The sequence below is a fragment of the Lathamus discolor genome, chromosome 5, assembly GCF_037157495.1.
Source record: "Lathamus discolor isolate bLatDis1 chromosome 5, bLatDis1.hap1, whole genome shotgun sequence".
In the NCBI taxonomy this organism is placed as follows: domain Eukaryota; kingdom Metazoa; phylum Chordata; class Aves; order Psittaciformes; family Psittacidae; genus Lathamus; species Lathamus discolor.
In genome coordinates, this window is record NC_088888.1 from 99254699 (window position 1) to 99277996 (window position 23298).

Consider the following 23298-nt stretch of genomic DNA (forward strand, 5'->3'; position numbering starts at 1 on the left):
AAATGAAACAGAAAGGACAATAAATAAATGGCACTTTGAAAACCTCTTTAATTTTAATAACCTAGAAAGGTGTCATAGCACTTTGTCATTCAGAATAAGAAGGAAAAATGAAAGATTGCATTTTCTTTGTAGGAATCTGGCTTTGCTCCACAGTTCCTCTGAGTCATTCCACCAGCTTTCTGTGGACACTCGATGGATGCCTGGGACCTGAATGAGGCAGGCTCCTGAGGAGCTAATACTCTGCAATACAGATCAGTGAATGAGTACTGAAATACACACTGAGCACAAAGAGCACTTGGGCCCTTTGCAGTGCTCACTGCAGTGGCCAGGGGTACCTTCCAGATTGTCAGAATGGCCTTCCTCACGTCACCAGGATGCTCTGGATGATGGGGTTTCTCCTCTCTATCCTGCAGGTCATAAACTCTTCTTATTAGAGGAAAGTCAAGGCAGAAGGCTCAGAAGCTGCATCTTCAGGGGTTTGCAAGTCCAGATTTGTGTAGGGCATCTGAATTTTTTTCTGAAACCTCATCTCCTTTAATCACAGTCAGGACTGTCCTGCATGTGGCCATGAGGACCATTGCACCTGCCCCTGAACAGTGAGGGTCCTCCTGTGGGTTATAGAAATTACACATAACAGGGTTCAACTCTAGGTTTCTGCTGAATCAATAAGATGAAAGATAGATTCCTCTATAAAAGTAAGTTTTATTAATATCAATGTATCTTGAGCTGGGTGCCTCCAAAGAGGGACCTTGAAAAAAGAAATCCCCTGGCAACTACACCCTTACAATCTGCATTCCCCACCCCTCCTGCGACAGCTCTGACCAGCAGTAATATTAGGGTCTGGGTTCTTCCCATTCTTCAGTGGGTCCCTTTATTGCTTCTAGGCAGGAGGTTTCTTATCTCTAAGGTTGCAGCTTCTATTAATGAATTCTTATCTCCTGGCTTGAACCAGCTCTGGGGACTTTTCTTTACTTGGCTGGGTAAAAATTCCACATGCTTTCAGCCTAAAGCTTCAGCAAGCTTAGCTATTAATGCTAAAGCAAGTTATGCTAAATAAGCTCTATATAAGCAGTATACCTAATATACATATGCCAGATTACTGGGGGACTCCACCAGCTGCCACCCTACCATCATATCGCTGTGGCCAGCCTACAAGCTACCCCCAAGCCAGCATCCAGCTTCTCTGCTCACAGCCTCAAAACATCTCCATCTAACTGCTAAAAATGCTTTGGGAGGCCTCAGCCCTGAGTGCAGGGCGTTACTGGAGCAGGGTACCCAGCTGACACTGCTCCAGTTTCCATGGAAACTCTCTCTGTGCATTTAGAGTCTCTCACTTACAGCCTTCATTATATTTAACATTCAAAGAGACATTGATTAAAACATGACATTCCTAACACAGAGAAAAAAACATTTTCCACAAAACCCTATTATGTGGCACCGACAAACTGGTTGATGGCCAAATTAGTTAATAGAAATTTCAGATGACATTGGAACAGACCACAAAAAGGATGAATTCATATAAAGTTTAATGTCTAAGTGAGCCTTTCACAAACTTAGTGATGCAGACTGGAGAAATGTGGTACATGGGTGTATCAGGGATGCCTCACATAAAGTAAAATTTAACCTGAAGTGACCTCATTTAAACCTTTTCCAGTAGTCATCATTAAAAAGTATTGAGGTACTATTGAACCAAGATGTTATTTCTGACTGGGGAGGCAGCAGTAATATTTTAGAGAGCAATGGGCGTGTCAATCCGCTCACTAATTCCCATCCCTCAGCCAGCTGAATCTTGCTGGAGATTAGGTCCTGTATATGGTCTATGACGGAAATAGTGCAGAAAGGCTCTTGAGTTTTAAGCTATGATCCATCCACCCTTTCAGAATCTCTTTGCATGTCAGCTGCTAGCCAGGACTTTCTGCTCTTCACTTAAAATACAAGAACTATATTCTTGTTTCACTCCTACATTTGGTCTGAAGATGTCCACTCATTACCCCCCTGGTCCCAGGCTCTGCTCCACAACAGAACTTGTCTGGGGAAGGACAGGAAGGCAGCAAAGACCTCAGAGGCAGCAGTGCCCTAGCGTGGGAGTGGGACCGAGGTATGGCTCAGAAACTCAGGGCAAACAGTTAGCACAGAATGAGGAACATGGCTACCATCAAGAGTACCAAAATGGAAATAGTAACTAATAAAATGTAGGGCTTTGACATAGTAGGTACTCAGAGTGGTGGAATTATCATGCTACCAGTGCACTGTTCATTCTCAGTTCAAACTCCTAATGATACTCATTTCCATCTACCTTCTGCTTCTGCCTCACTCTACACCTAAGTACAGAGGAGATGTACCTGGATTTCATGGAATCGCAAAACCAGCTCCCACCCAAGGTGATGCATCTGCACATCCTTTCAAGCAAAAGACAGTCATGGGTCTGGCTAGACACTGAGGGGTCACGTAGCCTACTGTTCCTCAACTCTTTTTAACCCTGTTTCCAGATAACCTTTTTGAAATTATGCCAAGGATCACCTAGTACAGCACTGCCATGATGGTTTTCATTTACATCGGAGTAAAATTCAGCTACCCTGAGAAAAGTCTAGAGTGACTTTTAATTTCCCCATTTTTTTTTCTTGTTTGCATGCCTGGAAATATATGTGTGTGCATTAATACTTAAAAGCTTTTGAAGTTGTTTCAAAACAATTGTGAAATCACAATGTGATGTGATATCTTACAGATCACCAAATGGTCCACGGATCACAGCTTAAGAAGCATTCATCTACATTTGATATCTGTACTGGGGGAGGATGAATTGCACCTTAAGGCTGTCTCTACACTAACAAATTAAACATGGCCAGGAAACAGTGCTGGGCACTGGAATTCAATCATTCCTACCTACCAAAAAATTGCTAGAGCAGTTTCTGGCACAGCTTTGGCCTGAACCAATTATTGCTATACCAAATAACTGCTGGGCACAGCTCAGAGGTCAGTATGGTGAGTAACCAGTCCCAGATTAAATTCTCTGCACAGCTACTCTGTTTTGGAGAGTAAGAGAAACTGCACGCAAAGATCTACTCAGAGTAGCCCAGTTTGGCTTGAAATAAACCTGGTGCCATTTGGTTTACTCATATATGTTTTAGTTGACACAGAAGACACTTAAATGTGGTCAGATGAAATACAGACTGTCTGTCCTCCATCTCAGAAGGTCTCACCACATTTTATCCTGTCAATGCAGAACCAGAATATTTCCTAATAGCTCAATAGGGGTGATAGAGTCTCTACTAGATTTCATGGTCTGTAGGATCAAACTGTTTGGCACAGTGCTTTCATAAAGCATTGCCTTCCCTTTAATGGGTTTAATTAAACATTTATTTAATGATATTTAGGAAATGAAAGGTGCACCAGAAAAGCTAGTAACACTTTTATGGAAATTCATTTGCCTTCACTTCAGGTCTCTAGAAATAAGCATTACAGTCTAGGCTAGTAAAACAGTCTTTCACTGTACCATAGAATCATAGAATCATAGAATAGTTAGGGTTGGAAAGGACCTCAAGATCATCTAGTTCCAACCCCCCTGCCATGGGCAGGGACACCTCAAACTAAACCATCCCACACAAGGCTTCATCCAACCTGGCCTTGAACACTGCCAGGGATGGAGTACTCACAACCTCCCTGGGCAACCCATTCCAGTGCCTCACCACCCTAACAGGAAAGAATTTCCTCCTTATATCCAATCTAAACTTCCCCTGTTTAAGTTTGAACCCGTTACCCCTTGTCCTGTCACTACAGTCCCTGACAAGGAGTCCCTCCCCAGCATCCCTATAGGCCCCCTTCAGATACTGGAAGGCTGCTATTAGGTCCCCATGCAGCCTTCTCTTCTCCAGGCTGAACAGCCCCAACTTCCTCAGCCTGTCTTCATACGGGAGGTGCTCCAGTCCCCTGATCATCCTCGTGGCCCTCCTCTGGACTTGTTCCAACAGTTCCATGTCCTTTTGATGTTGAGGACACCAGAACTGCACACAATACTCCAGGTGAGGTCTCACAAGAGCAGAGCAGAGGGGCAGGATCACCTCCTTTGACCTGCTGGTCACACTCCTTTTGATGCAGCCCAGGATATGGTTGGCTTTCTGGGCTGCGAGCGCACACTGACGGCTCATGTTCATTTTCTCATCGACCAGCACCCCCAAGTCCTTCTCTGCAGGGCCGCTCTGAATCTCTTCTTTGCCCAATCTGTAGCCGTGCCTGGGATTGCTCCAACCCAGGCGAAGGACCTTGCACTTGTCATGGTTGAACTTCATAAGGTTGGCATCAGCCCACCTCACAAGCGTGTCAAGGTCCCTCTGGATGGCATCCCTTCCCTCCAGCATATCAACCGGACCACGCAGCTTGGTGTCATCGGCAAACTTGCTGAGGGCGCACTCAATCCCACTGTCCATGTCAGCGATGAAGATGTTAAACAAGACCAGTCCCAACACCGATACCTGAGGGACACCACTTGTTACTGGTCTCTAGCCAGACATCGAGCCATTGACCACAACTCTTTGTGTGCGGCCATTCAGCCAGTTCCTTATCCACCAAGTGGTCCATCCATCAAATTGATGTCTCTCCAATTTAGAGAGAAGGATGTCGTGTGGGACAGTGTCAAATGCTTTGCACAAGTTCAGGTAGATGACATCAACAGCTTTACCCTTGTCAATCAATTCTGTAACCCCATCATAGAAGGCCACCAAATTGGTCAGGCAGGATTTCCCCTTAGTGAAGCCATGCTGGCTGTCACCAAGCACCTTGTTGTTCTTCATGTGCCTCAGCATGCTGTCCAGGAGAATCTGCTCCAAGATTTTACCAGGCACAGAGGTGAGACTGACTGGTCTGTAATTCCCCGGGTCTTCCATTTTTCCCTTCTTGAAAATGGGGGTTATATTTCCCTTTTTCCAGTCATTGGGAACTTCACCTGACTGCCATGATTTTTCAAATATGATGGCCAGTGGCTTAGCAACTTCATTTGCCAGCTCCTTCAGGACCCGCGGATGGATTCCATCAGGTCCCACGGACTTGTGCGCGTTCAGATTTTTAAGATGGTCTCGAACCAGATCCTCTCCTACAGTGGGCCCAAGGTCTTCATTCTCACAGTCCCTGCGTCTGCCTTCTAAGAACTGGGTGGTGCAGTCAGAGCCTTTGCCAGTGAAGACCAAGGCAAAGAAGTCATTCAGAACCTCAGCCTTCTCCAAACCCTGTGTAGCCAGATCTCCCAAAAGCTTCCTTAGGGGGCCTATGTTGCCCCTAGTCTGTTTTTTGTTTGCTACGTACATGTAGAATCCCCTCCTGTTATCCTTAACATCCCTGGCTAGGTTTAATTCTAACTGGGCCTTAGCCTTCCTAACCTGGTCCCTACCTTCCCAGACAACATCCCTGTACTCTACCCAGGCCGCCTGTCCTTGCTTCCATTTTTTATAAGCCTCTTTTTTCCTTTGAGTTTTCCTCAGCAGCTCCTTATCCATCCAAGGAGGTCTCCTGGCCCTCCTGCTGCACTTCCTTCTAGTTGGGATGCAGCACTCCTGAGCTTGTAGCAGGTGATCCTTGAATATCAACCAACAGTCTTGGGCCCCCCTGCCCTCCAGAGCTATATCCCATGGAACCTTACTAAGCAGGATCCTGAAGAGGCCAAGGTCTGCTCTTTAGAAGTCCAGGGCAGTGAGCTTGCTACACGCTCTTCTCACTGTCCTGGGGATCTCAAATTCGACCATGACAGTCTCCTCCAGAGGGTGATTCCTTCCAGAAAAAGTAGACATTTTTGATACATAGAATTACTCTAGGGAGAATTTACAGACATTTCCCATGGTCATAAAAAGACATGATACCAAATTTTGAGGTGTAAAAAATTTCAGTCATGTAGCATGCATTTCAAACAAACCTAGTGAGAAAGAGTTTCAGAAAAGAAGTGAATAATTGAAACAGAACAGGGAAGGCAATGCTAGCAAGGCTAGAGGTATTTCCCCCTTATTCTGCTTTAAAAAGCTAAAAGCTGTACATTTGTATCTCCATAGCAATTAAAGATAACCCTATCTAAAAAAGTGAGAAGCAATGGGTTTGAATCTTGACTGTGCTTCAGCATTCTACGTTAAAAATGTATGTTTATATACTTTCATACTTTCTGTGATACATTCTTTCAAGCATCAGTTGTTTACAGCAGGGGGTCTGTTTATGTATTTGTTCAGTGAACAGTGCAATAGCATCTCCACGGTCAGTTGTTCCTCAAGGTGCTACTACAAATAGCTAAAAGTAAATAATAACCTGTGTCTTTTCTCTCCATTTTGTCTAGCTAATGAAGCAGTCATGGCTTAACTTCGATCCTTCCTCAGACGGATTTTGTATGATCATACAAAACACTCAGGGAGAAAAAAAAATAAAGTCCCTAACCCAATACTTGGTCAGATTTCCATCTGCTCCCAAATCACTGTTTTATATCTTGAATACATCCCCTGTGTTGGTCTTATTTTGTAATTGGGCAGAAAATGAGATTTATCCAATTGCTTGATTAGTCCTGTGTGTAGCATGAACATAGTTCAAGAGCCCTTATCAAGTTTTGGAGCACTTTATCTCAGAGTTCAAATGGTTACCATTCATTATGCTGCAGCTGTACTCTCCCAGAATACAAAGGACTCATGAGTGTAAGTATGAAACAGCACATGATCTTTCTTGGTAAAGAAAAAAACACTTTCTGTTGATATTTTCTAATGATACTGAATAAGGAAAAAAACAGGAGTTGGGCAGATGGTAGGGACAGGCTGAATGCTGCTTATTCTACTTCAGAATATCCATCAGACTCAATGCCAGAAGCAGAACTCACAATAAAAATGGTGTTTATGTGATATTTTTCAAACATAATTTTTCAAACATTAGAATTCTTGATCTAGCCTGTGAAAACCCAAGCTACACCTTGAGCCATTGTAAGCCTTCTCACCCATAGTTCAGCAGATGGAGGCTGTGCTGCCTGTCCATGGAGGGGAGGAGCAGAGATCACCATGGACAAGAAGAGATGCTCCCATTAACAGGAGACAGATCCAGAAAGATGCTGAATGTTCCACTGAGTTCAATGGGAGTCAAAATAATTCAGCACCTCAGCCGATCACATCCTAGGAGTTTGACACTTACAGCCTTTATTTTGCACAGCAGCCAGAAAGTGTTTAGTCTTGTTCCTTCCAGCAGGACTCCACGCATGAGCAAGCTCCACTCAGGACAATGTGAAAATGGGCTCAGCTGTGAAGCACTGACTCTCTGTTATTGCGATGAATGTCACCGGTGGGAAATCATTGTTATAGGAGTCTATAAGCCATGTCCCTCCATTATAGCTGGTTTGAATATATTTGAATAAATTTAGGAAGCAATTCATTTCAGCAGTAGACAGGACAACATAGACAATAAACAATAACATTATGCTTCCAGACATATTAATTGTACTGAAAGACTGAAGTGAAACATGAGGATTTTCAGTCCTAGCAGTACTGAGTTGTTTCGATTTTCACAGGGCCAGCCCACGGGTGTGAAGGTGTTGGGACACGCTGTGCTGAACCTCTTCTCCCCCAGTTTTTCTCTGAAAGCAACTGCTTTTTCTTTTTGCATTCCCACTCTCTCTTTCATGCCGGCTTCACACTGTCAATGAGGTACTTGACCTCCCTTTGAGAGTCCAGGTATTCTCAGCCTCCTGTGCAGCTGGTGCCAACGCTGCTCCATGGATCACTTGGCAGGGGAAATCCTAAGAGCCAGCCAGCTAGCACCATCTTTGCTGAAATGTAAAAACATTGTCTCAAACTTGCAAGCCCCTATCCAGACACTCATAAATCCTACGCTCTTGTCCAGGCTAAGATAACATGTGTAACAACATGCAGCATGCTTGATTTTGCGGGTGTATGGAGGGGCAAATGCTTTTCAGGGAAGTGTGCCACAAAGGTAAAAGGCTGTGCATCACGTATTTTCATTGAAGCAACCTGGATGTACCAGAAATATTTCAGTGCGAACTATCTTGGCATATGACTGTTACAAGAGAAGATCTACTCTAAAAGAAATTTGGGAAAAGAAAATGTTGTTTTTCTGTTTATTTCAGCCTGCTTATTTCCTGAATTTGGCAGCATTTTCTATATAGTCAGCAGCATAGTTTCCTAAACCCTGGCAGAATTATTTTACCCTATTGTCTGTTTGAGTCTTTCACACAGAAACAGGAAAGAGAAAAAAGGCGTTTTTCAAAGCTTGTGAAATACAAACAACAAATTATTGTTGTTATTCTCGTCCTTCCTCCTCTCCATCCTATAGCTTATTACATTTTTATCACAGTACATCTGCAGACTTTGTCTACATTTTACCCACCATGCTGATATAGCTGTCTAGGTGAAGCTATGCTGGTATAATCCCAAATGTAAACAGCTTTGCTCTAAGCGCAGCTTTTCAGTTTAACCTAAACCTCTTCTTAAGAGGCATAAACAGACCAAAAAATCCACTCTGATATTGGATTAAGACTGATCAGTTTGAGGTTTATTTGCATCCTACTCACAAAACCTTTGCATCTAGAGCAGACCATATCTGAAGCTATTTTGAGAGAAACTGTGTAAGCCTATACCACATTTACAGCAAATATAAGGCTGCCTTTGTCCATTCCCAGACTGAGAAGAAACTATCTGACCATATTATGTAATGTTTAGCCCAAGCTAATAAACATTGTTGTGGCCTGGTGCTTAAATGCTTCTAAGTTGCAAAAGCAGAGATGCGTCTTTTGTTATTCCACTTGGAAGACACAATTAATTAATGCTGTTAACAGTATAAAATGTTGACATATCTGCAATAGCTTTAACTGTATCATAGGCAGCTATACAATTCCTTTAACTGTTCTTCAATGGAACATCGTCACACCAGACAACTATCATTAATGGCAGAAGATCCTATGTCAAGCAGTAATTTATAGCTACAGCTCTTCAGATGTTCATCTGCTGGAAATCCTGGACAAAAAGCCACTGCATACAAGTACAGTACTGTACCTGATTTGAGCTCTGTGCATGTGGGATGCTTCTGACTTCTTGGATTTGCTATGCTCAAGTGTGTCTAATAAGTTCACCATCAAGTAGGACAGAACCAATGATTTTGCAGTAGCTAACACTGTAATTCCTGCTGCACAAAGCTGCTTCTGGGATGCTGGCAGCTTTGGGTAACTGAGCAAAAGTACCAGCTCTGACTTATGTCCACTCTTTGCTCTTACTTTTCTCAAGTTCAAATGACTATGCAAACATATTTACAGCTCTGCTGACTAGATTCACCAGCAAACTCTGCCTGTTTTGTGCTGAGCTGAAATAAAACTATATAGGACATCCCCAGGAAAACAAAAGTACAGCTCTGTTTAATAGTGACAAAGGATCCAGAAAACAAAGAACTTTTAATATATATATGATACACATATATATAGCAGGACACTGTTCCAGTAACTAGGTAGCAGGTTAACAGCAGTCTCCTTGACAGACCTGCAAGGAACAGCTACTGACTGTTTTCTGCCTCCTGCAAACCTACTTAAGAACAAGCGGCTTTCATCTGTCTTTCCTTTGACAACCCTGTTGGAGTGGGACACCAATTCTTGCAAGAGAGGTGGACCACTGAAAATACTCCAGACATTAAAGACTGAAGAATTTTTTCTCACTCAAGCCTGGCAAAGATTGGAACATATAAGTTAAAACATATTCAAGATCACAGCTTCTCTGCATGTGACAAAGATTGGAAACTGAAACGCAAGTAATGCCTAGCTGTACATATATACATTCATGTATACACTATATTTGAAAATCTATCTATATGTATGTATATATAAATGTGTGTGTGTATAATCATGAATATGGGCTGTAGTCAGAGTTGAAACTTTCATAGCTTGGCTTGGAGCTGGGAAGTTAATTCAGTGCGCTATGGTACCATAGTCCTATGAAAGGTCTTTTCTAATAGCGGCAGACTAGCAGAAGAAATATGTCCCCAAGAGGATTCTTTGTCCTGTGCACAGCAAAGGAAGCATTTTTCAGTTATATCAGGTCTGTCTCCTCAGCTGGGATCTACCAATCAGGCATTTTGATCCCAAGCCTGGGTGACTAATCTAATTTTCAACCAATACATTGTGTTATGTATTAGGAAAATTCTCCTTCAGAGATCTGCTCCTGCTTTTGTTGACAGGAAACTTTCATTCATTTCAAGACGGGGTTCTGATTTCAGTCCTGTGAGATAACTAAAATGAGAACAAGGTATCTTACTGCTGACGTATAATTATCAGATCATGATATGAACTGGCATACAATATCTTGGACCTTGAAACAAAACTAGCCATCAGTTCTTCGTTGTGCATTGTCTAACATGGAATAGAGATACGGATTTTAGGCATCAGTGATGTGGACAGGTAACAACCTTTAATTAGGTTTCCCTTTGTTCACCCCACGTCTAATGAAGCAGCAAATTCACAGAGGTAATCAAAAGAAAAATACTCATTTGTTTAACTTGTGCTCATTTCTTTTTCAGATTAAAATCTTCTATTATTCTTTGCTTTTGACTTGTTTCACAGCAAGAAGAATAGATCTTGTGGATAAAAAAGTCCCAAAACAAGTAGAACTGGCACCCTGTCAAAACCTTCAGATTGAGAAAATCTCATGTAAAATGTTGGAACCTCTTTGGTCTTCAGATTCTGTAAGAAAAAGAAAGAGTCATTATCTTCTCCTGTTATAAATCAACTGTTTGCTTCCCATAAGACAACTGATTTGGATGCCATGTCCAGTGCAAGGTGACATAAAGAGGGAACACTTCTTTACGTAGCCAAGTGCAACCTCTGAGTGTTAGGGACCATCTGATAGAAAGTATACATGGCGCTGTTAGGAGAAAGAAAGCCATTACCTCCTCCCTCAGGAAAGACAACTTTTCCACATCCTGGAAATATCAAGACACTTTGCAGGCCCTCTCAGGATGATAGCAACAAGCCTATGAGAGACTGCATCCAGCATTCAAACCATTCTGGACATTTCTTGGTATTCAGGTGGTACTAAACAGAGCTACAAAATGACTTTTGCTCTACTCTATGTCTGCCCCTGATGACTGGTACCCTCTTGATGTTTGGTAAATAGCCTGCCAAACTATGTCTTCATGTAGGCAAAACCATGGTAAGCCATGTTAGATCTGTGAAGAGTTTATGATGGTATAACTGAAAGAAGAATCTGTTCCTTTATATATAGTATTATTAAAATAAAAATAAAATCTCTTAGAAATTGCTTTCTAGCTCAAATATCTATTGCAAAGTTGCTTCTTGCTCAGTAATTCAAGGTTCAGAGTGTAATGGATATGAATAGGAAGAAAAACAGTGTATAACAGTGGTAGTTGTTTTACAAGAGCTGCTTTCAAAGTGGTTCTTAGTATGTGTATTGCCAGTACAAACTGTTGCTTTGAGCCAGCTCTGCAGACCTTTATGTGGTGATTGCATAGTTTTCTGAGCTCCATAGGTCTCTTGGAGCATAAATATTCTTTTGTAGGGACTAAACATGTGCCTGTGCTCTTCTTGGTTCATTAGGCTTAGTTTTTGACTGGGGAAAAATATTCAGTGATGGCATCATTTAAATACCGTAGGCTGTAGAGCTTCAAAAAGAGAATTCATTCACAGTAGATGACACAGATTTGTAACCTTTCTTATGCCCTTTTTATAGAATTGAAATGCAAGACTGACTTAAAATCGTTAACACTAGAAAGTGAGGGTAGGTTTGCAGTTAAGAGGAATGCGTTGTTTCGACCTGCTTTTCTTTCTTTCTTTCTTTCTTTTTTTTTTTTTTTTCTCTTTCAGGACCTCTTAGATTCACATTTACACCATTTAACTGCTATACTTAAGCTGTACTGTTTGTGGCTTGTTTCCTAAAGCTGGACATTTTCTTTAAAAAACAAAATAAACAGAGCTGAGATTGCTAAGGACTGCATTTTAAGAGACATGTTCCTCCACAATGCTGCATGAATTTAAGCTCTGAGTATGAAAGAATGGAACTGAATTTTAGGAAATTGCATATATATTCTCCCCCTCAGTCTTCCCTCTATGACCCTTAAAATAGTCCCTCAAGACTTCTCTCTGCCATGAGGAACACAGGCTTGCAGTGATCAGGGAAATGGAGTTATGAGAGATGTTTAAGCTCACTGAGCCATGAGGTGACAACCAAAAGACCTCAAAAGGCATCTGCTATATGGAACTGGTTCATTTGAAGAGAAGCCACTACATTACTGACCATTGAGTGGATCCCCTGCTGCCCAGGCCAATGGGCACAAACTCTTCATTAGTGTGGTGGTGCCCATGCCCATGAGGAACATTCATTCCCTGACATTATAAAAGGGTATCACCAACATCAGTTTGAGCAAGCTGTATTGTCTTCAAATATTAACCTAAGTCTTGAAAAACAAAAAGTATAAGATAATACATATTCCACAAAGAAAGTTCCCTCTTCACCAGCAGTAGTTGGTTTAGTTTGCTTGCACGGCTCAGTCTAAAAAGAAGCACTCATCATAATCCCCCACCACCAAACACAAACTGATTTTCTGTTGCATTTTATGTCCTTTGTGCTGTTTCAGGGTAAGTTTTTACTGTAAGAAACTAATGAAACAATATGTTTGTAGATAGTAACTTCCCATTGCTACAACCTGCCTGACCCATCAACCCGGATGAAAGGAGTGGGGTGAGCTAGACGGGATGTGACAAAGCTCCTGCTGCTTTTTAGAGACACTTCAGTAGTGTAATACAAAATGTGGGGTGCATAGCTAATGCTCTCGCATCCCTTTTGCATCCCAGGTACAAAAGAGCCACACTTCACCCTGTGGCAACTATAAGAACTGGAATAAACAAAGTCTATCTTATTTATAAAATATTCAAGCATACTCTAAGGTGAAAGTGTGGCATGAAGGTAAAAAATTGAATCTGCCTCATCCTGTACGCATGCATAAATGTAAAGATAATCGGAGGACAGACAGTTTTGGTCTTTACCAGCATTAGATTAGACTTATATAAGTGTATAAAGACTTATTTCTTTCTTCTGCCCAGCAGAAGAAGATCCAGTGAAGACAGGAAAGCCAGTGACAGAGGGCTGTATAAGCCACTAATAAGTGCTCTTTCTAAACCAATGTACTTCTGTGCAACACTTTCTCCCCACCTACAAAGCCAGCTTCAGTAATCCCTCTTCCCGTCAGCTCTCCACAAGGGTAGAGGTATAGACATGCAACCTAGCACCAAGTAACACTGCTAGCATGGTTACTGTACATGATAATAAAATCCTTTAGTCCTAGACAAAGACTTAGACTGGACTGATTTTCCTAGTTTGTACACCCAAACTATGCCCTGTACCCCTTAGAGCCAAGACAAAGTTGCTTTGGCTGTTTTATGAACTGCAACTTACTTTGTCACACCTCCAGCTCTGCAATAGGATTGTCATAGCAGCCACTGTTCTAATAAGTAGAGTTTGAAATAGGATGTTTCTTCCAGGCCAGGTGTGTAGTTAAAGAGATGTTTGCCCTGGAGACAAATCTGAAGAGAAAAAGGGAAAAAGTCAATGAAGCAGATCCATTTTCTGATGAATGAGCAATTTAAAAAGTCATTCATTAATTAATGCAATGAAAAAATAATTTTTAAATCTGGTTGGTTTTTATTTCAACCTCTTTTACAATTAAAAAGAAAAAAATAGTAATCATATGGATGTTTCATTTCTTAACTAAAAATATGCAGTTCATGTCAATCATCCATCTCTGCTTAACTCTTGAGACTGCAAGCCATGTCTGACAGCTGTTTGTAACTGAGTTGTCTTTATTTACAACTCCACATACACTGTCACAGAATTAGCTAAGCTGTAGAATTTCCAGACTTAAATCTCAGCAACTAAAGACTCAGGCTTTACCTGAATCTACTTAGCTTCTGAATTTAAAAGGTATTGACTTCTACTGGAGAAATCATATACGTTTGATTCCACCAATACCCTTTTTTGGTATTGGTGGAAAACTTTTGCACTAATGCTGACACTGCGTGACCCCATCTAGCTCACACATTTTCATAATGTCATAAACAGAGTTTAGCACATCTATTGGCATATGGGGTCACAATAAAAGTGCTGCCAGACCCTTTTAGAGAGCTACTCACACAACACAGTGTCATGTTAGTATGTGTCCAAAAGCAATATGTGGTGGCAGTAACTACACTAACATTTTTTTTTACTGAAACAAGATCTGAAAAAGCTGATACCAGTTTCTACAAATTAAGCTGGCAAGAAGATCTCTTGGTGGGTTCACTTCAAGAAACCTGCTTACAGAAAAAGGGCATAGATTGTATCTCCCCAAACCAATAGTGTGTGTTTCCTTGTAAATGCTTACCATATCAAAAGTACATCATGTCACATAAACACAGGGTCGTCTGGTCAGCCATTAACTACTTAAATGAAAAGAGTTCTGGAAAGGTGTGACTCTGAGTTCACAAAAGAAATACCTTTTCTTTCATCATCACTAATGTAACAATGCAACCATCCACTTCTTTAAAATACAGAAAAGAAAAATAACCCCACTCATTTGAGGCATCAGGAAATGATTCATCTTGTAAAATATTTAATCTCTACACATCAAAGTATTACATGCATGCATTGCACTGCTTGTCTTCCCCAGTCATTTACACTCGGCTAAAACTGACATTTAGAAAATAACTAACCTCTGTTATCCAGCTACAGGCACTTCACTAATCATGAAAGAAGGAAGTAAACTAATATTGAAATTATTGAGACTGGGAGTGATACATGTGACAGGAAGTTTATTAAAGACCAGGAACAAAGTTTCCTTCACTTGGCTGCAATGCAGATCCCTTATCTGTGGTACAAATCTCACTTTCTTCCCAAATGTCACTACAGTCGTAGGACGTGAAGATACTTTGTCTTTGAGTGTCCTAGTGACATCAGCAGGAGCCCCATGAACACAACGTAAGCATGACATGAGTTTCAAATTTGAAACATTTAATACTCTTCCTTTAAGTGAATCTTGTACAAGCAAGAAAAGCAATAAAATGCATGCTATCCTTTTGCAACTTTACCTTTTTTAAAGTGGTAAGTTTTATGCCATGAATAACATCTCAGCCTTTCTACTGGACACTTTAGTATTACATTATGTTTACTTGAGTAATGCAAATAAATCCCATATCTATCATTATTCAAACTTGGATTCTTGATCTATGGTTTGGCATTTATTGTGAAGTGGATGTATTTCAGTTCTTATACCGCTTGTTAATATCTTCGTCTGGGGAAAACTGTTTTCACTAGCCTTGTCCTTTGCAGAGGCAGGTCTATCTGTCACAGTAAGCTCGCTTTGACTTCATTTAGCATGAAGAATTCCTCTTTAACTACAGAGCTACCAGTGCTTTAGTTCTCATGATCCAGCTTTATTATTTGTCTTTCGATTAGGAGTTGTTATCTGCAGGCTAACTGCTTATGATTGTTTTTCCTCATGAGCATTTTTAATAGATTAAAATATTTTTTCATATACTTGGTTTATTTTTCTACTCTTATTCTCCTTAAAATGGGCTATGTACCTCAGGGTCTACCATAAGAAACCCAGTAATACTTCTTTGTGCTTGATTACGAAAGACTTTGAAAGCATTGTAATAATACGGAAGGTAAATTTAGGAACTTAATCAAAGATAATAAGGAACAAAAATAATAATGTGATACATTCAAAGCCAGCTGACATTCTATAAAGCAATGTTGCTGTTCTGATGGAACTGTACAGTTTTGTTTTGCCTTTTTTAATTCCTAGTTGTCTTCATTCTCCTGCTATTTGTGGATAAGACACATGGTAAGAAGCTTGCTAGTGATCAGATGTATAACCTCCAGTATTTTATTCTCAGAGACTGAAGGATATGAATTTGCAAGACTGAGCTATTTGACTTAAATAATGTCCCTAGGTACAGGTTATCTGGTGTGACTATAGCTTCAGTCTACTTACTGCCTGTCTGACTACATTCTGGACTAGCTGCAGACTATCCTATATTCTGTGTTATGCTAAAGCAGAAGAGCTACCTAATATTCTTCTCCTCCTTTCCTTCCACAGCTATTCTACCTATATAAAAATGATGGGAAAATAACAAGCCAGTTGAAATTTTCTTATGCTGTGACCAGCAGTGCTGGTAGAAAGAAAATCCGGAGTATGGATCCTATTGACAAAGGGTACATTTTGTTTTGTAATACAGCCAATTTGCTGTCAGCCTTTGCATTAGGAATCTGTTTATGAATATCTGGGTATAGCCTTTTCACAGAAACTAAAAATAATTGCTTTAAGAGAGAGGACAGAATTTGCAAATATTTCTCTTTGACATCTGTGGTCTTGGATGCTACTCTAGCCAAATGGGGACTGTCAATCACTACTTTAAAAGATCCAGAAAACAGCAGAGTTAAAACAACTCCTTTTTTTTCCTTCTGAAAAGCAGTATCATAGCTGGCTAAATAAGGACTATTATGGAGGAGAGGAGAGGGGAAGAGGGACCATGTGCTTGTGTTGTAATATGACTCCTTACTCATCAGATGGCACCCATCATCATCACAACCACAGCCTTTCAGTGCACTGGAATAAACTAATTATCTCACTGACAGCTCAGGTTTTAATCCCCATTTGTAAGCATTTGTCATGAACCTTGGTCAGCCAAAAGATTGCCATGAATTATATATTTCTCCCATTTTAAGACTGACTAAATAAGGACAATTACAATGCCCTGGAATGGTTTTCAATAAATACATTTGTGCTTGATGCAGTCAGACAATGTGAATAGGACAGAGCTTTTTACAGTGCTGATTGCAAATTAGATTTCTAATATTCAGTCCTTCCAGAGCTGAAGATTACTCAATGCCAATGACAATATGCAAGGAGAGATCCTCATCATTCTACGAATCAACAAAGCCACACTTTTAAAAGGGTAAGACATCGGCTCCACAGAATTTATTGACTTTGGTAGAGTGCATCCAAGTTCACATCTCCCTTCATTCTTCCAGTCTGAATGTGCATGACATACACCTACTGGAGAACAAATGAAAGCCAAGCTTCATCCCCCTTATCTGTAAGCACTTTACTGGAAGGCTGTTAAGACTCTGCCTGCCCTTCATCTATCCTCTGTAAGGAAGTACGGGATATTTGTCCCTCAAATACCTGTGAAGGTGGTAAAAAGAGCAGAACCAATGAATAAAATTAGGCAGAACTTTTCTTTTTTTTTTTTTGAGGAAAACCCAGCCTTGCAGTGAAATTTATTGTGGAATATAGATACTTGATGGCGTGATGACTATGTAATATTATTCAGTAGTTGTTAATATTGCACTCATTATCATGATGCAGGGCCTCTCTCAAACAAAATGATCTCATACTGAAGTAACTAAATGAAACAGCGAAAGATCACTCATTTTTGTAGGTAGTATCTGCTCACAGGGCACTGTTCTATAAGGTCTTAATGAATCAGTGAGGCAGCTTTCTGTATGGCATGCGTTGATATTTAATACATAGCTTCAAGAAATGCTTTCAGGAAAAGAGCTATTTTCTCTCTTCTCCGTGTTGTTTAGCAAATTAACAGCTTGAGCCAGATTAATCACTGGTGAAATTTTGTTCAGCTAAGTTTCATTAAATGGAGTTACAACACAAAGGAACTGGCTTAGGGGCTTTACATTCTAGATCTTCAGCAATTTTTCCACATAGCACATGGTTTCCATGTGTTTTACACACATTATTGGACACCTGGAGGATAAACAAATAGTAGACATAAGCTGCAGGTAGAGGTAATGTACCACATTAAAGTTATATTAGTTATTTAAGCACTACTTCCAACAAATTATCAATACTCAGAAACAAAGGCTGTTCTGTATTTATGCTCTAATTTTGCATGACTATTTCAGTATAAAAGTACCATTGCTTTTTGGTTGCCTACCCAAGCAACCTATGTGACATTAAGTGTTTTGAGTGAAAAAATATTCTAGGGTATAAAAGCAGTAACAGTTAAATACAAATGATGCAAAATCTTAACATTCCTTTCCATTCTAACAGTTTTTCAGGTTGGAACAGGTTCTTCCTATTCACCTCTTAGCTGTTGTCAAGGCTAAGTGCATTTTTCATTCAGTACTAGGTAACATAAAGGTATTTATGTATTTTTATCCAGTCAGCTTTGCTGAACTTTTTTTTAGTTTATAGTATTCTCATAAGTCCTTGGATATTATTATAATTCTTTTCTACACTGCTTCCAATTGTTCACCATCTTTTTGCAAATGTGTAAATGTGAACATAAAAACAAAATACATACATTACTTTTTTCTTGAAGGGAAAAGAAATGGGTGGGTAGTTAAATCTAATGATCAGGGTCACTTGCAAAGATAAAATCAATTCCCTCCCTGTATTCCCTGGCTATCTATCCATATATCTTTCTAAAAGTTCATGTTTAACTGTATGTTAGTTATGGTTTTTAAATCCATACCATGCTTTCAATTATATGACTCTCCCTGTGCTCCAAATCCCCTCCTCACTTAGAAGGTGCACTTCACATTCCTTGCTCCCAGGTAAGTTTATCCTTATTATTAATTCTTTGTTGCGTTAATTTTTGTACTATGAGTGTAAACTGTGTAGGGCTATTGACAGGCCAAAGCAGGACACAAGGCTTGATGGAGAGTCTGGGGTTGAGGGACATGTTCAGATTATCATTCTACATGACAGAATGTTAGAGATCAGGAAAAGCAGTAGCTGTGAGGACATATTTGTCAGAAGCAGTGATTGCAGGCAGGGAAATACATGTTTCACTTCATCCATGCTGAATTTGATTTGTCAGATGAGTATACACTAAAAGATGTCAGAGACAGAAGGCAGGACTTTCATTTGCAGAGAAAGGTTGTATCTGCACTAATATATAGTGCAGACCCAGGCACAAGTTCCATCCCTGGAACTCATTCACTTACACTGACAAACCACTCAGCAGTCCCTGCCATCATTTTGACCTTGCCACCACTCCAGAAAAAGCCTAGGAATCAGCAAAGGTCAGGGACCACTCCCAAAGGGCCATTTAGATGAGACCATACTGAAGTGAAAGGAAAGAAAATGTAACACTATGGAAGAGGCCAGGCTGTGACAGTTGCCCTCAAAAGCAGAGAGTCATTAGGTATTTTTTGTAGGGATGTAGCCGAGTAATCATGTCTGGAATAGACTGGTGTATTTGTGAACACAGAGAACTCGTTAGACATCTAGCAGCTGAACCGCTCTGTGTCAATGAGCACACCTAAAGATGAGATGCAGAGGAAACAGAGAAACTGAAGTAAAATGAGAAAATCTTCAGAGGTCATCAAACCAAGTACTTGGCATTAGAAACATTTTGCCAGGGGCCAGCTTCCTAAGCAGTTTCAGTTACTTTTTCTGACTGTGCAGTTTACATCAGTAGTTTGCAGAACACCCTTTACTACACTTGACAGAAATCTCATTAGTAGTGGTTTTACCAACTTCCAAGACATTGATGAAAATGTTGAAAAAGATTATATCTACTGCAGAAATACAGATACCTGCATGATGATACTCTACTGACAGCTACTTTTATGATCTGTTAACCATCTCTTAATCTGGTATTATGCTTTATTATTAGTTTACTGTGTTGCATTTTAAATAATAGTGTCAGGCAATATGAATTCATTCACCCTCCAGGAGTCCAAATATAGCTACACAACTGTTTCCTCAATCAACCATAATCTTGCCAAAGTATCACATCTTTCTTTGAGAAAAACTAATTTTCAGAAATCAATTATGTTCCTCACCCGTCACTCCTTTTTAGCTGAATCCCACGTCAGTCCTCTTGACCACTCCCTCCTAGGATTTATATCATACTACCCAGCTTGTAGTTACTCCAGTATCCCTATTTGCCTTTAATGAACAGTGGTACTGTACTAATACTTCAGCAGTTTCATGAAATTGTCAAATTTTTTTCTCGAAGTAACCAGTCAATAACATCAGGCAAGGTATACGAGGAGTCTTTAAGGACTGGTATAAAAAAAGATTTAAAAGTACTATCTATAGGAGACTTTTTTCACATCCTTTCTGTTTTCAGTTGCCAGGTGGATGGATGAAGGACTTGACTTAATCTTTCCCAAATTCTACAAACTCATAGAATATCTTTCCAAATGCAGAAAAATATACATACACTGATTAATTCTGTATTTTCCTTATCATTAATACTTTTGTCATATCCGAGTGCTTCACCATTAGAAATTCCAATTCCTATGGCTTTTCAACTGGGTTCCTAGCATTAGTACACTTCCCTTTAACTCCTCATTTTCCTTATCACATCAGTTTAGTGTGCTTAGACCCCCATCAGTTTGAGTGTACATTGCATTTGCATTCTAGCGAGGAGATCTGATCCGCTAGATGTGACTCAGAGCATCCTGGTTTTGCAACTCTTGCTCCCATTGGAAAATAGCCCAATGCTCTGCTAAAATAAAACTACTGCACTAAGTTTTCTGCCTTCTCCCTGTACTAGCTAATTTTCCAAAGTCCTAGCAGTCTTCCATTGTACTTTCTATAGATTAACAATCTCGAAAAAATCCACTGTCAAAAAACGCATTAAGAGATGTTTTGAAGCAGAAGACTAGCTTCTCTATAGTGGTAATGACCTTCAAATGTAAATATTAGACATCTAAATAAGGGCCTTAAGACATGGTCACTACACAATTAGATTGCATGCAGAGTATCTGAATAGCAACATGTGCAATCTAATGGGGACAAAGACTGCTCTTTCATGCTTAAGTGTCGTGGTTTAAGTGTGTCACATAAGCAGAAAACACTGGTTCCTTTTTTTTTTTGCCTTTATTTTGCTTAGTAGAATTTTTGACACTGTCCTAATTGGGAACTGGAGCAGGGTTATATCTTAATACATGGGTTCAGAGTGTTATTCCTATGCCCAAGCTCATTCAGCTTCTTGCAGCTGTGAGAAAATTGCAAATAAACATTTCTCCTACAGAGAAAAACAAGGAGATAGCTGCTGAACAGTAAGCAAGGAGACTGATCTACAAGCTATACTAATGTTGTGACCTTCCCGGTATCTGCAATAGTTCCGCAAATGTTTTCAGGAATCTGATATGAGGTGCCAGCAAAACTGGCTCTGCTGGCAGTTAAGTGTTTATAATTGACAAAGGTCAGCTAGATTGCATGAGTTTCAGTGATGGAAGAACGAAACTCGACATAGTCCTCAAAAGTTATAGAACATTTAAAATCCATTAGCTAAAATTATCTTTACAGATAATTTCAACAGGCATAAACAGTAAGTACATATTTTTAAGAGAATTTGTGCTTTCAGACTGTCTTAATGTTGCAAAATTTTTAAAACTGTAATTGTTGGGGGGTGCTGATACATTCCAGATTGTGAACTGTCGGTGCCCCTGAAGGCAAAGTTGTTTCATAAACTTTAGCATCTTTAAGACCTTTTTCCCACACGCAAAAATGCCAGAGATATCAAAGCAAGACACTGTAAAGGTGACAAATTTGATGTTATCTGAATTGCTAGGAAACTGTGTTAAGAATGTACAGATCTTTACAAGGTATAGGTGCCTCAGCTTTACATTGCTATACTTGTTGTGTGAATCATTAGGATATAATATGATAATAAGCACTTACTAATTTAAAAGCTTATTCAAACACAGTATCTTGATCCTGAAAGCTGGGTGGATGTCTCATCAAATTTGCCCTGCTTCTTGTTCCAAAATTATTGAAATGAGAACAGTATATTGTGGTGAGTTGAAGATCTGATCACAGCAGATTACCTGATGTTAAGAGAAGAAAAAAAAACATTTTTTTTTCTTTTCTGTTTTGGGAGGCTTTTTTAACACTTGTATTGTGGTTAGGGACAAGACCTAATCCAATCTGGAAAACAGGACTCATATTTTCCTTTAATTATGCCCATGCTACTCATCTCTACTTCCCCTCCCCACGTTAGGAATACCTATGATGATCTGATTAGACATTTTGCAGAATAAAAATGTCTGCAAAGGACCGGAATCACTCACAGCCACACAACTCTATTTCCAACATGGACAGCAGGGTGAGTGTAAGCATTTGGCATGTAAACAAGCCTGTTCTGTTTATACACATATTGTAAGTATTAGGTGCTAGTGAGCTGTTTCTAGCAGATGTAGAACATCCGGATACTATTATATGTGGGAAAAAAAAGGGTTGATGGCTCACTTGGAATTAATGCTCACCCTTTTTTCTCATCTATACAGGAGAATACAAATCTTCTGTATCCTGGTACAGGTTGCTGAGCCTATTTCAAATCCAGAAGACAGATACAACTTCACAAATGCAAGATCAGCCAGACAAGAATGTCCATTGACCAAGTACACCTCAGTTAGGCTTCATATAGTGTAGCACAGCCATACACGTCTATGCATGCTCAGAATATAAACACTGCCTTTGGATTGTGTGGACAAATTTGGGCAACCACATGAACTTTGGAAGTGTCACCACTGTCTTAAAAATGGCAATTGAATGAGATCATAAAATAATTATTCAGACACTTTGGACACAAAATTAACTAAAATGTGCAGCACTTGCTCTCTCAGTCTTGCCTGATTTGGCTTGTACTGGCCAGCAGAAAAGACAGGATGTTGACTGGTCTGGAAACAGAGAAATAGTAATTAGTAACTGAATTAAGCACAGAAAGTTTATCAATTGGTGTATCTCTAGAGCCAGGCAGAAAACAAAAGCCAAGAAAGAAATAATGAAGAGACACATCTATAAAATTATTAGAAAGTGAAACTTCTATATACTAGCTTCCATTGGTCTATAGTGCAGTAAGTGTCAAAATATGCTTCTATTATAACTTATTATCCACATGCATCTATGTAACTTATAACTGACATGCATCTATGTAACATAACTGAATGAAGCTAACCTGATTTTACTACATTTTCTTTTAAGTGGCTCTTTTTTCTTGTCAGGGTGATCACTACCATAAAGTCTCAGAATAATCTCCTCTGTGGCTTCAGTAGCACTTTGTTGTTAAAACACAGGTAAAACACAGTCATCTTCAACACAGAAAAGGCCAGCCATATTCAAAAAAAGTCTGCTGAGGCTGTCCAGACCGATCTGTACAGTAGCTCCAACAGCAGCCAGCAAGTTCAGAATAAAACCAGGCAAGACAGCTGGAAACCAGCCAGGTGGCAGTCCTAATTTACACATACACAGCAGCTCTTACATTTAATAAACCCGCATAGCTTCATGGCACTGTGCCGACTTACATTAGCTGAAAGCCCTCAT

At 39.9% G+C, this 23298-nt stretch overlaps 1 long non-coding RNA gene across 1 annotated transcript; it reads right to left on the bottom strand.

Annotated features, from left to right (window-relative positions):
- Positions 1–10360: 10360 nt before the first annotated feature.
- On the bottom strand, positions 10361–21800 carry LOC136014432 (uncharacterized). The gene is made up of 3 exons (XR_010612698.1): positions 21658–21800; positions 13413–13540; positions 10361–10684 (listed from the first exon to the last, which is right to left on the bottom strand). It is a non-coding gene; the product is annotated as an uncharacterized LOC136014432 (long non-coding RNA).
- Positions 21801–23298: the final 1498 nt, after the last annotated feature.